This window comes from Equus asinus, chromosome 6 (genome assembly GCF_041296235.1).
Source record: "Equus asinus isolate D_3611 breed Donkey chromosome 6, EquAss-T2T_v2, whole genome shotgun sequence".
Taxonomy (NCBI): Eukaryota; Metazoa; Chordata; class Mammalia; order Perissodactyla; family Equidae; genus Equus; species Equus asinus.
Genome location: NC_091795.1, coordinates 81,926,942 through 81,941,605, shown reverse-complemented (window position 1 = coordinate 81,941,605; position 14,664 = coordinate 81,926,942). Strand labels below are relative to the sequence as shown.

Here is a 14,664-nt window from a genome sequence, read left to right as displayed (position 1 = left end):
TCTTGGCTTCCAGACCACAATTCTGGTTCTGTTGTGATGTCTACTGATGATGAAATCCCTGCGCTATGTTTAAAGAACACGTCTTCTTCCCCATCTGCTCAAACACCACAGAAAGCCCTGTAAGAGCTTGCCTGCTCCCTTGCTCACACGCCATTCTGGAGATCTTAGGATTACGTCCAATGTACACTCTGTTACCAGTTCTCCCCTTTTTTCTACGTGCACCTTTCAGATCCATAAATACATTTATCCTTTCAACAACTATTTACTGAGCACACATTACAGGTCAGGCATCCTCTCTTCCATCCCACCAACAAAATAATTCAAACCCAATTATTCTCTCAGTTAGCAGCCTCCATCCTTTCACTGTCTCACACTCGTCTTTCAGGTATGACCCACATGCCCACTCCTTCTAAAAAATCTGCTCTTTTCCCATCTCCCTACAGAAGAGAATGAAATTGTTCATACTCGGCTCTGAGAACCATTCAATCTAACCTCACCCCAGCTACTGAATCTTGCACAGGTGGCCCTCAAACCCCATGGCTCTGCACCCATTTCCACCACACCAGACTCAGAGGGAAAAATCTCATCTTCAACATGCCATTCAACATGAGGCTTTCCCCAAGAGCTCAGACCTGTGAATGCAAACCCATCCACAACACTAAAAAAGAACATCAGAAAGCAACCTGGAGTGTAAGCGCTCTAGGCTGTAAGGCACAGCCTCTATATTCCTGTCTTAGTCTTGCAACTAATTAACAGCTGACTCTCAAGCAGCCCCTTCTCTTCTAAGTTGCTCAGAAGGCATTAAAAGTTGCTTAAAAAGAAATTTGAACTGAAGGATTTCTGTTAACCTTTTCTGACCAGTTTAAGAATCTGATATATGCATGTATCAAGAATTCCAAGAACTGTCCAAAGGCTGTCAATGGACCTTCAGATCCCAGAGTCCCCAGGCAGAGCCTTTAAGCTCAATGGTCTACTGTCTTGTAGATCCATTTTACTTCATTCAACCTTCAAGTCTTTCCACCCAACCACAGATCAAATCTGCTTCTGGTGGCGATTCCCAAAACACTGAGGATGGAAGTTCTAGTTCTTTCTTCGACAACAAATTCTAAAATGGGATAATATATCCTTTGCCCCCAGCCCACAATCAGCTGAGAATGAGCTCCCGGATCTGGAGGTGGAAGAATGCAGAGTAATTGCTCACCCCTCCCAAGCTCCACTCTCACCTGGTGGGGACTCTGCCTTGCCTTTCCTACTATCAATTACTACCACCTCCTCCCCCACAAGAAGCTGCAGTTGGTACACACTCCTCTCTGAGGAACAGGATTCTCTCCTGGACCCTTCAGGCAGGGCAGCGCCACCCCAGCACCAGATGCGCTCACGGCGCACAGTTAAATACCATGCCTAGCTGTCTCTGCTCCCTTCCCTCCACCATGCCTCCTCCAACTTCAGGTGTGGATGACTCATCAGGGCCAGGGTGCTGCCTTGGCTGACCCAAAGACCCCGTTTCCAGGGGTGACGAGGCCCCTCAGCCAGAACAAGGTGTGCCAGTGGTAGAGGGAAGGAGGAGGAGAGGAGCATTCCGAGGAGAGGAGCTGAAGTCACTCCCACAACAAGTAGCATCGGGTGGGTGCCGGGCTCCCCCTCCCCACTCCCCAGGCCTAGAAGGGAGTCGTGCCTGACACCACCCTCCTCACTCCCCCACAGCCCCTTTGTCTCTCTTCTCCACCCTTCCACAGTGAGCTCCTGAACATTATTCTGCCCCCACAACTTCCCCCAGCTTGTCAGATGCTGCTGCTGACGGCTGTTAAGCGCCCTCAACCCACTAGGTGCAGGAGAACACGCACCCAGCACGGTTTTGGCAGGCGGAGGAGGAAGGGGGCCTCCATCAGGACCAGACCAGCAGGGGTGGGGAAAGGAAGAAGGGGGTGGGTTAGCAGCAGGCGGCAAGAGGAAAGGGGAAGAAGGGGCAGAGACGGTGGCTGGGTGGGGGAGGGGCCTCATTAGAATAGTCAGCCTAGGGCAGTGTGGCAGAATGCCTTTTTTTCCACTTTCACTCCAACCCTGCTCCCCAGGCGAACAATAGGAGAAAGAGGGGTTAACTCAGGGCTCTGGCATTTGGGCTAAAGGCTCCTACTCCCAGCTCAGAAGGTTCCACCCCAGAGCGGCCAAGAGATTGGGCAGGATCAGGCAGACACTACACCCACCCCCCCATCACTGCGGCTCAAGGAAGCCGCTTCGCCTGGAGTTTGTCCAGCCTGGAAAGCCACTGGTAACTCCACGCTGGTGGAGGCAAGGCCTCGCCGTCAGTCCCATCTCCTTGGGCAGCTGTCCCGCCTCCACCTCCCTCTGTGACTCAGGCTGCTTCCGGTTCCAAAGGTCAGAGGTCTGGGAGCCCATGTAGGACTCCCTGCTGGTGCTGGTGCAGTAAATCGCGGCTGTCCCAGGCACCTCTCCCATCACAGGCCGGCATCAGGCTGCCCCCTGCGGCACCCGCTGCTGCGCCACAGCCCCCTGTCAGGGTCGCACTGCTCCCTCCCACCCCAGCACCACTTCTTTCTGGGGGCCTGCCCGGTTGCTCCCAGGGACACACAAGAGAGGAAACTGTCCCTCTCAAGAGGCCGAAAGGTTGGCATGGCATGAGGATAGTGTGGTCCACCAGCCAGGAACACAGGTCAGCAAGGAAACGTCAACCACCCATCTGCCAGCAAGCTCAGCAGAAATACTGCTTCCAGCCCAACTCCTGGTCTCCCAGCTCCACTCGCTGGGGCCTGCCCCCCAGTCTTCATTGACCACTGCCCCAGGCTCCCACGCAGGGGCTGCTCTTCCTGGCCCCTGAACCACCAGGTCCCACCTGAGCGCTGGGAGGAGTGGGGCTTGGGGCTCCTGAGGAGGGAGTGGGTGGGACAGCAGTAACTCAGCATCTCCAGAACTCAGGCCAGGCAGAGGAGCCAGCTCCTGCGGGCCGGGGAGGCATACTTGACTCTTCTCAAACCCAGAGATCCTCCCACCGGCCCCTGCCGCCTCCCCGCCCCCAGCCTCCCCAGGGCTCCGTCCAGGAACCTACCCATAAGGCCAGGTGCAGCCCCTCTGTGGTCCGGCTCAGGTGTGAGCCCCGGCCCTGAAGCTCTGTAAGTAGCTGCCCGTCTGGGGGGAGGGGAAGGGGGCGATGGGGCTGGGGGCGGAGGGGGCCAGAGAGAGGGGGAGGGGGGAGGTGGGGGGGAGGGATTGAACATTTTCTTTGTCTAGAACTCCAGGTCACGTGGGCCCCGCTGGAGTGCCTGGTTGGCTGCGAGCGGGCCGGGGGAGGGGGCCGGCTCTCAGACGCTGGCAGTGGGCCAGCCCCTCTCCTCCGGTCCGAGGGGCGCGGGCCGGCGCTGGGGCCTGGGGGCGCGGCTGGGCCTCCGCCGGTTCCCAGGGCCCCGCCCAGGCCAGGCCGGAGGCGGTGCCCGCCCCCTCCTCCCGGGCGGTCCTTCCCGGCCCCTCTCCCCCCAACTCTGCGAGGTTCGTGCGGAGCCGGGGAGCCCGTGGGCAGCCGAGGAAGGAAAGGAGGGGACCGGGAGGGAAGGGGTGCTCTCCAGCTGCGGAGGTAAGCTGGGGGCGCTGGGAGAACCAGGCGCGCAAGCAGAAGAGAGGAGGTTTCAGACAGTCTGGGAGAGCCAGGAGAAAGTTGTTAAAAGTGAGTCTCTAAGAAGCACAGCCGAAAAGAAAAAAAAAGAAAGAAAAAGCTCACAGCTGAGCGAGAGGTCCAGGAAGCTGTAGGAAAACTCAAAGCACAGAGATGGCCAGAAGGCGCCTGCACAGAACTTGGGAGCGCTCCAGAACAAGACGTGTTGGGGCAAGGGGCTCTCCCCTCACAGTACAGGTGGATAGCGAGGGGCACCTTAGAACGCTGGCTGGAGGAGTTCAGGCTTTGAAAACATTTTCCTGGCCAAGTCCCTGGGTCCCCTAGGTCACTCGGGGTTTGCCCTGGAGGGCTCATTTTCCTGTTGGGGGCGGGGGCTGGTTCAAAAGTATAGCAATTTCTTCATTCCCAGGCACAAACATCTGCAGCTCAAGAACACATTCCTCTTCTAGAGCCTCCAGGTGGAGCCTCCAGGTGCAGCCTCAACCATTTCAAGGTCCCGCCTCCTGAGCAGAGGCCGCTCCCCCCAAGGAGGACACACTGGGGGGACACACACACAGTCTCCACCCACATCAGATAAAGAAGTAGACACTGTTGGCCCTGCCTTCAAGGAGTTGACAGCGTCAACTAGACTTGGAGAGAGATGAAAAGATCACTGAAAAACAAACATCTGTAAAGATAACTATACCACAAACAAGCAGCCCAATGGGCCAGGACTGCTTAGAAGCCAACAAAAGATGGGTAGCATGAATGATAAATGAGGTTAAGGAGGTCAGTGCAGAGCAGAGAGTGGACCTGAAAGATGAAATCAGAGTTGGAATGAGGTAGGATAGGTAGGAAATAAGAAATGTTAGGCTGGGAAAGGAGGACAAGCCTTGCTCACCACCATGTCCCACCCTCCAGCAAAATTACAGCTAAAGGGTGCAAAGAAAGATGTCACTGGATATATCCAACAGCAGGGAAGAATAACTGCAGGTTTTCTGACGAGAGGAATGGGTATTTTGGAAAGATTAGCTTAGTTTCTGTTTGCAGGCTGAATTAGGAGGAAGAGCAGAGAAACCGAAGGTAAACGTTCCCAGCAGTGGAAAGCTGTTTGGACAGTGGCCCTTGTCAGAAGATCTGGACTTGGGTTCTGGTTCCATCACCATGAGCTTGAACAAGCTACTTAACCCCAAGAAGTCTGTTTTCTCATTTGCAAAACAAAAGTAATGACATTTGCCCACCCAGGCCCTGGAGTACCAGCATCTCTTGGGGAGATAACACCCCAGGTGCCTGGCTTCCGGCCGCAGTCAGCTGGAGCATACCAGCTGGAGCATACCAGCTGGAGCAGGTGCTGGGATAATGAGGTCAAGAGATGTGCTGTGAAGGAGAGCCCACCATCACTCCTGGTGGTCAGCACCCTTCCCAGGGCCATCAGAGCAAGCAGGCCCTGCAGAGGGAGGAAGACTCCAGATCAGAGAGCTTTCTCCAAGTAATACTTGGGGAATACAAACTTCCCTCCCCAACCCCAACTGAGACCCAGAATCCATACAGTAAGGAAAAGAAGCCATTCCAAAAAACACAGGCCCTGTTCTGTTCCAACCCATCTGTCAACCCAATCAAGGTATCAGCTTCTACAGATTTTCAGGTGACCCCCAAGCAGGGAGGAGAAGCCCTGAATTTATACCTCGTGCCTCCTCCCACCCTTGAAGGAATGTCATATGACTGGCTTAGCTTCTTCTCTCACTGATGCCTCTCTGGATCCAGGCCCTGTCAACAGGCCACTTTAGACTTCACCCCAGGCCTCCTCTCAAAATGAAGTTTCTGATCTGGCTTGGCCAGCTCTTTTCAAAAATGCTCCATCTCTTCTATGACACCTCCTTTTCCGTTATTACGTGGCTGAACACCTTGCACTCTACACTCTGGCTGTGGGAGTTCAGACAGTAAGTACCGGCGCCCATGCATGCAGCAGGACTCAGAACGTCATAACAGACCAGGGCCATCAGTTTCACTTTCTTGTGGCCTACTTATAAAGAAGCCTCTCCCCTCTAGCTGCCAGACTTCCTTATTCTCATCCTTTAAAATCAAACTCAGATCTTACCTCTGCCAAACAGCTCCCAACTTAAGCAGCACAAGGAAGCCCAAACTCAAAGGTACCCCCTCACCAACCAAGGGCATTGTCCCTCTCCTGTAGCTATGTGGGCAGGAAAGGTTAGCCCTGTCTGTATTGTGAGTCACTCAGACAGCAGTTTGAGTCTTCTTTGTGCTCAGTGGACAGAGAGAGACCCCAAAGCAGAAGAGGCCCCAAGATCTAGGGCAAGAGGTGACTTTAGTAAAAGGTCAAGAAAAAACCAAGGCCGCTTTCGAGGATCCTCAGGCCACATATGTCCTCCCCCTTCCAAACTAACCCTCCCAGCGTGGTTACTGAGATCAGTCTTTTGATTGAGATAAAGATAGTCAACCTAAAATAGCAGGGTCATGTAAAACAAGCCAGGTTCTTGGAAACGTTATAAAAGTATGTTGAAAGGAGGAACTCCTGGATGAAAAGAAGATATGGTGGATTTTGAGAGCCTAAAAGAAGTGTTGGAGAGGAAGTATCCAGTATGGTCCAAAAGGGAGTGTGACCTCAAAGAGAGGGCACATTTCCTGTTTGGCAGGCAGATGGCAGTGATTCAACAGGCTGCCAAAGCCTGATGAAAATACCCCTTAAGGACACCTGACTCTCTTAGCCCTGATCCTGTATTCATCAAGCAAACTTCTAATTTTAATTACATTTTCCAGTGACTCTGATAACAGTAAGTTGCCAGAAAACAGCAGGACAAGTACAAGGATCTGTGTGGCAAGGGCATGTCCTGTTATAAGTCAGTAAATTTAACTTTCTGATGTATGTCACTCCCCTGTGTCTTTGAAGAGCATGATCAGAAGTGCAGTTCACCTGAGTTTTTCGTGCTCACAGAACTGAGACAAGACATGAGGCCACGATCCCCACCAGAGAGCAGTGACTCCTGCAGGCCCAGGTGGGAATGCCACACCTGCCTGACTGGTTTCACCCACGTCATCATTCTGTGGCATGCTTTGTCATAAAATCCAGTGCTGGCAAGATGTGGGGGAGGTTACGTTGCTTCCATCAAACAGGACATTTACCACCTGAGTCCCTTTACTCAAAACAGAGCAGCCACAACCCCTGTGAAGCCATCTGCAAAGCAACACATTGGGAAGCCACTGCATATTTTCTGCCACAAACATCCCCACTGACCCTAAGGCCAGGGAGACCTTATCGAGACAAAAGGCCATGAGATCAAGATAGATGTCTATTCTAATCCTGTCCTTCTCCCACCTACAGCTCCTGAGACTCAGTGCTACGCAGGAGACCTCTGACTACCTGCTGATTACAGCCAACACTCTTTGCGTGGCATTCAAGGCCCCCGCAATCTGGAGGCTTCCGTGTTACATCATGCAGCCCACCCTCCTACTTGCTCTTCCCCAAATAGGCATTTTCCCTGCCTCTATGCCTTTGCTCATGCTTTCCTTGCCCCTCCCCTTCAACTTCCACCAGCCAAAATCTTACCCATCCTTCTACCTCCCCCTCCCCCTCCTCCTCCTCCTTCCCCTCTCCCCCTCCTCCTCCTCCATATTCCCATAGCACTTTCTAATCCTCTCTTAGTACCTGCCAATCTTTGCCTGTACTAAGGTGATTGTGTACTCATCTTTCTCCTCCACAAGATTAAAATTCTTAGAGGGCAAGGACTGGATCTTATTCAGCTTCATATGGAAACAGTGTGGACCAGAACTCCTTGCACATAGTAGAGGATTAAAACAGTGTTTGCTCAACTGAATTCAACATTGTCTTAGGAGCTTCATCCAGAATCCACTGTCCAAGTTCCTAGGTGGGGACAGATGCTTTCCATAGCAAAATTCTAATAGGTGTTAAGAGAGCCAGGTCTACTCCCCAAAGAGGCCAGCAATCCTTGTTTTCCTATTCCCCTGCAATCCATATGGAGGTTGCAAGCAAATGACCAGGACTGGGCTGCTGGCAGTGAAGCTAAAAATAGCCACGCAGCCAACAGCAAGGAGTTAGCAGGACTTGTTGCTAGGGAGACCAGTCGCAGAGAGAGCAACTAAGCAGGGAGAAAGTGTCAGACCTGCACCCAGAGAGCAGAGGCCATGGTGGGGAGGACTCGAAGTTGACAGGGGTCCAAGGCTCCTACCTAGAGATGTTCTGCCTTCTGGCAGCTCCTGACTAATGCTCTAAGTGGGGCAAATGTTCCCCCATCCCTCAGTAACGCATCTCCATGGAAACCACCATTACTGGGGTGAAGTACCAGCCCCTGGAAGGGAGGCCTCTGCCTGGAGCTGGTTGTTATGGCAACATCCCCCCTTCCTGTCATTCTCTCTCTCCTGGTGTCTCCTGTGGGGAAGAGGTGGGGGCATGGTCTTGGCTTAGCCAGCATAACCAGGAAAAACTGGCTTCCTGATAAGGTAACCTGCAAGTTACTCTTCAGAAGCTCCTGGGAACCCAGAAAGGCCAGTCAGTCCTCAGCACAGGGAAAGCTTCCCTTTCTTTCCATGAAGGCCTCACAGATCATCTTACCGGGAGAATCCCAGACTCACTTGGATTTAATTGTATCAGAATCACTCAAGGAGGTTTTTAAAAACACAAATTCTTGGGCCCTACCTCTGGAGATCAGCAGGCCTGGGGTAGGGCCCAGGAATCTATTACAACCTCCTTAGGTAATTCTGATACTAGCCAGGTGTGGAAACCACTAATGACCCTGGCTATCCCTGTTGCAAATGAGGAAACTGAGGCCTAGAGGCTTCCACTCAAAGGGTCAGAGCCATTCATTGAAGAGGAAATTGTCTGGAGAGGGAAGAGGTAGGCAGAAGGAGATGCAGAGGGAAGCCCCCTCAGTGACAGGTGCAGGTGAGCTGCCCTATCTCCTGGGCCTGTCCCTCCTGCTCCCCGTTCAAGCCAGAACATGGTATTGTCTGATACCGGATTGTGATTTAAAACAGAGCCTCTCAACAAACTGCCCCCTATGGCAGAAAGTGGAAGGCAGTGGGGCTGGGCAGTCTGTTTCCCAGAGTGTACAGAATGGTGGCAGCCCGGGCAGATGATCTGGGCCGAAAGAGAAATCCATCCTCCTTCGGAAGGAAAGAAAAGGGTAACCACGGCAACCTGCAGCGTGCTGGCCTGGTTGGGCTCTGTGCCATCACCCCAAACCTGGGCCCAAGAGAGGCACAGCATTTCGGTAGACCCCACCCCCCTTGCCAGTCCAGTTTTAGAACCCATAAGGAGGCTGTGCTTTAGTCTGGAGCCAACCTCCAAGCCCGCCTGAAACACACCTAAACGCTAGGATCCAGGAGCACTAGGTGTCCTGAGCACCTGCAATAGCTAGGCAGGAGGAGGACACCACGGAGGTGGGGGGGATGGCCTCCACCCTATGTTACTCACAGCCTAATTGTGTGCCCGAGACCCACCACACATGAAACCACAGCCCTCATTCAAGACAGCATGCAATTAGACGGTAAATTATGTGGTAGAGATGCTTTCTCCATGTGCTGAAGGAAATCCGAGGAGGCCAGGATCAGTAACGGCAGGAAGACTCCAGGGAAGATGAGAGAGGGTGCACTAGGACTGGGCACAGCCTCCCAGGTTTCTCAGACAGGAATGGCAGGACCTTTGTGGGTATCTGCAATTGCATTAGCGTCCTGGCAGGTGAAGGGCAAGAAGGAGAAGCAGAGCTGTACGCATGTCTGTTAGCGAGGGGGACCCACTCAGAAAAATTCTTCTGATCCAGAGAGTAACATGCAGGGTCGGGGAGCCACTCCCTCACTGACCCCCTCCCTTCTCCCTCTCTCCCCACCTCTATTCCAAGCAGCGCTCACTCCACCCGGGCTCCCTCATTCTCTCCCAGTCACCACTACACTTCCCTGACGGTGTACATTTGGAAGCTCCAGCTCGCCCGACCTGCCATTGGGCTTCTGGAGATTCAGCTGCTGCCCCCTTCCTCACTGTGCCCATCTGCCTTCCCCTTCCCGACAGCTCCGGGAGGGGAGGGTTTCTCCACAAACCGGGCTCTGCCCTCTGATCCCTTTCGTCCCCTAGCCCGGAGCTGCTGCGGCTGCACAGCTCCACCTGGGAGTGAGTCAAGATCAGGGTCTGGGCTGGGAGCAGAGGTGGGGGTGGCGGTGCTGCAGGTCCCCAGACCTCACCTGCCCCTTACCAGGGAAATCAACAGAAGGAGCGAGATGTGAGGTCTTAGCCTGAGCAGGGGATCATAGCTGATGACAAGATCTTTAATAAGTGCCTAGATTCTTTGGGTCTTAGTTTCCTAATCAGTCTAATGGGACCACAAATATCTGCTGAATATTACAGATAAGATCAAAGGAAGTTAGGAGGCCGTAACATTTGAGAGGTGGAAAGAACCTTATGACAAGTTTGCTTGAGGACATGCTGATGTTGTCACTTTGCTTTAGAAACCAGACCCTAGAGAGAAGTGTTAATTTTATACCTGGGGGGTGTGGGTCAAAAGGAATCCAGTAAACCCAAATGGCCTGGGCTTCTTTCCCCTCCCCTCCCCCACCCCTTCTCCAGGCTCCGCGGCTCAAAGGGAGGGGCCTCAGGGACCACCATTCAGATTCAGGCATGCAGACCCTCTCAAGTTTCAGGGTCCAAAGAGAAGATCCAGGAGGAGCCCAGGCATTGCAGTAAACTATTGCTGAAAACAGCAGGACCGCCTACCATCTCCATCCCAAAGGAAAAATTTGAATTCCTGTACCAAGTCCTTTCCGGTCTTCTCCCCCCAACCCCCGACTCATGTTTGGAAACGGTTCCCTAGCTCTGCCTGCCTTAGAGCCCGTACTTCCTCAGCTCATTATTCAAGTTTAGAGAGTCTCAGCCCCAGCTGTCCATCAGAATCACCTGGAGAGCTTTAGAAACTATGTGGGCCAGGCCATCCCTGAATTCCAGATGCACTGAGTCCAGAGGAGGGGCCCAGGCAGTGGTGGTCAAAACAAAACAGAACTCCCAGGTGATCCTCATGTGCAGCGACCCCCCGATGGGGGCCATAGGGCAGTGGGTAGTACAATAGGTTGCCAGCTGCTCCCAGAAGCCCCCAGCCCCTGTCCCTCCCTCTCCTGGTCCTCTCCAGGCAGGGCTGCTCTCTGGGCCTGGAGCTCTTCCCTCCCTGCTCTCCAGCCCGTGCTTGCCCTCCACATGGATGACTCCTGAGTCTCGTGTCCAGATCCACCTTTTGAGCTGCCTGCTAAACCTCTCCCCACGGACAGCCACCCTGCTGGCTTCTCAAAAGCAGCTTGTCCAAAACCTAACTCAAAAGTCCGCCCCTCCTAAGAGAACGTCTTCATGACCTTGGGGTAGGCAGAGAATTCTTAGAGATCACACACACCCCCACACACAGACCAATAAAAGAAAAAAATGGACATACTGAACTTTATTAAAATTAAAGGCTCCTGCTCATCAAAATACATCCTTTCCTGCCCCAAACCTGCTCTTCCTCCAGGATTCTCTAGTTCAGATAATGACCGACCCCTCGCCGCCGGCCCCCAAATACCAGGCAGGTTTCTCCATTCCCTCTAGCCAGAGACAAGTTCTATCCAGTCGGCTTCCCATTACCTGGACCCTCAGTTGAAACCAAACGCAATGCCGTCCTAACTGGACCCCCTTACACTGCGGTGGGGGTTATCTTCCTAAGATACACATCCAATTCTCTCACATTCCCCCTCCCTACTGCACAATGAAGCCTAAATTTCTCACGATGACAGGAAGGCCATTGATGATCTGACCATCTTCCTTTGTAATTTTCTCTCTTCTTACACGTCCTCCCCAACTCCCACGCCTTAGTAAAAAGAATATATATATATTTTTATAAAGATTGGCACCTGAGCTAACATCTATTGCCAATCTTCTTTTTTCCTGTTTTTTTCTTCTTCTCCCCAAAGCCCCCCAGTAAATAGTTGTATATTCTAGTTGTGAGTGCCTCTGATTGTGCCATGTGGGACGCCGCCTCAGCACAGCTTGACAAGCGGTGCCATGTCCGTGCCCAGGATCCGAACCAGCAAAACCCTGGGCCGCCAAAGCAGAGCACACAAACTTAACCACTCGGCCATGGGGCCAGCCCCAAGAATATTTTTTGTTGTTGTTTTGTTTTGGTGGGGAAGAGTGGCCCTGAGCTAACACCTGTTGCCAATCTTCCTTTTTGCTCGAGGAAGATTGTTGCTGAGCTAACATCTATGCCAATCTTCCTCTATTTTGCATGTGGGACACTGCCACAGCATGGCTTGATGAGCGGTGTGGTGTATAGCTCTGTGCCCAGGATCCAAACCTGCAAACACTGGACTGCCAAAGTGGAGTACATGAAGTTAACTGCTACGCCACCAGGCAGGCCCCTCCCACACCTTAGTTACTAGATCGCTTACTGTTCCCTAAACAACCCAGAAGCTTCATGCCTCCTTCTCTTTGCCCTCACTGATTCCTCTCCCTGAAATGCCTTTGAACACCCCTGGAGCCCCTTTGACAAATGGTCTGGTCTTTAAAGCAAAGCAGAGAGAACACCATTCCATCTTCCTCTATCTGCCTCATAGAAAATGCTATGAGAATGCTTCTAAAAGTTGACCTAAATACACAAGAAATCTTGAGGTGCTCTAAACTCCAAACTCCCAGAGGATTTCTTGGACCACCTACCTTAGGATCCTACTCAATGCCCTTCCCCCACTGTCCCCATCAGGCAGACTCCTATTCCAGTGGAGTGCCTGCCCCATCTCTCTTCCTTGCCAAGCCTTCCCCGAGGTCTGGGGGCAGGCTAGCTGCTCCCATGGCCCCCTTCCTCATATTCCTATAAGAGCCCCTACTGGGCTGCCGCAGAATTTATTCACTTGCCTGCCTACCTCTCCCAGGGGAGGTGGCATCCACAGTAGGATTCTGACTTTCCTTTGAATTTGTTTCCTTAGTATCCAGAAAATGTTGGAACATAGTAGATACCCAGACACATACAGTGTTATCTTCAAGCCTGAGCCCACAGTATTTGCTCAGTTCAAGTGCGACAATGCCTTGAAATAATGAATGAATGATCATGTGGTTAATGAAAAGAAAACTAGCATTAAGGGGCAGATCTAGGTAGATGGTGACCAAAGCCAGAAGCAGGGATGTGAATTCCTGAGTTAAGGAAACGCCACGGGAAGATGTGCGTGTCAGATGGAGCACACTCTGCAATGTCTTCACCTCAGCCTAGGTGTCTGAAGATGAGCATCATGGTCTACATTTCTGATCCAGACAGGTGTCATATAAAACGTCAGAGGGGAAAACGGGGACAGGAGTGAAGAGGAAAGGAAAGTTAGACTCAAGCACCAAGCAAGCGAATTCTATGAAAAAAATTTTAGGGACATATTTGCAAGGTCTGAGAATTCACTCAAATATTTAATTTAGAATTTATGCAGAAGGTAGTCTAGGAGACAAGGGGAGATACAGATGATGATTCCAGTCTCCCTCCCCACAAATTATTACATTTTAGAATCTGTGGGGTCATCTCGTTTATTTCTGTCACGTTACAAACAAGGAAATTAAAGAGTGGAGAGAAGAAAGACCTCCTCAAACTGATCAGGGGCAGAAGCTGAGACCAGAAACCAGGCTCTGGAATCTCATTCCAACGTTCTTTTAATCCAATTTCACAACGTCAAACATACAATCATGAGAAAACAGCAGTTTGAGGCCAAGGGCTCAGGACCAAACGCGTGCAACAGGGGGCCTGTCCAGAAGGCTGAAAAGGACCCAAACCTGGCAAAGATGCAATGGGCTGAACACCTGCAGCCGAGGAGGTGGGGAGAGGAGGTGGCTAGCTGAGGGCTGGGCCAGCTCGCTCCCTCTCACCTAACCCCAGAGTTTAATCTCCTGAGAGGCCAACACTGAAAACCAGGAAGACATGGTTCTGGTTGAGTCATTTGGGTGCAAAACTGAAGCAGCCTGAGATCTGGAGTCCAGTTTTGCCCAGTGGACCTCTCCACAAGGAGAGCCATGTGGCTGCTACCTACTTACCTAGGGGAATCTTAGTTTCCTAGTAGTAAAATAGAAAGAAAAATAGTTCTCATAGTGGGGCTGGCCCCGTGGCTGAGTGGTTAAATTCGCACACTCCGCTTCAGCGGCCCAGGGTTTCGCCAGTTTGGATCCTAGGCGCAGACATGGCACCTCTCATGAGGCCATGTTGAGGCGGTGTCCCACATGCCACAACTAGAAGGACCCATAACTAAAATATACAGCTATGTACTGGGGGGATTTGGGGAGAAAAAGCAATAAAAAAAAATTTTTTTTAAATAGTTCATGGAGCCGGCCGGGTGGCACAGCGGTTAAGTTCGCACGTTCCACTTTGGTGGCCCGGGGTTCACGGGTTCGGATCCCAGGGGCAGATCTGGCACTGCTTGGCAAGCCATGCTGTGGTAGGCGTCCCACATATAAAGTAGAGGAAGATGGGTATGGATGTTAGCTCAGGGCCAGTCTTCCTCAGCGAAAAGAGGAGGATTGGCAGCAGCTGTTAGCTCAGGGCTAATCTTCCTCAAAAAAAAAAAAAGTTCTCATAGTAATTGCGGACATCTGTCAAACAACAAAAATAATACAATTTAGTAACGAGTCTGATGTCCTTTATCCAAGGGAGAACATTCCCTGCACTGGGGGAGTACAGGGCCTCACGAGCCGAGGAGCACTCTTCCCAAGGGATTTGGGGCAAGAGCGAGTTCTACAGAGGTTAGAAGAAGCACTGTGGAAATGGGGCACCATTGGCTAGGAGCTGGGGCATTTCCTTAGAAGGCAGCAGGTCTTCCTTCAAGGGTCAGGTGAGACAACTAAAGCTGAGTTGGAGGATTGTGACTTGTGTACATTAGGTTTCCTTGTGTTTCTGGTAAGTGCAGGCTGATTTAGGGTTAGATTTGTGATATGGGGCGGGCCACTGGGGAGACCTCCATTTTGTGGGTCCTGATAAACGAATTAACTTTATCATATCTTAGCATTGTGGTGAAAGTTAATGCTCTTGGCACGGTGCCTGGCATGAAGCAGGAGC

General features: G+C 52.0%; 1 protein-coding gene across 6 annotated transcripts in view; it reads right to left on the bottom strand.

Moving 5' to 3' along the window:
• Positions 1-14,664, bottom strand: part of DNMT3A (DNA methyltransferase 3 alpha) — a 129,402-nt gene that overhangs the window by 46,715 nt on the left and 68,023 nt on the right. The gene's annotated exons all lie outside the window — the stretch shown is intronic.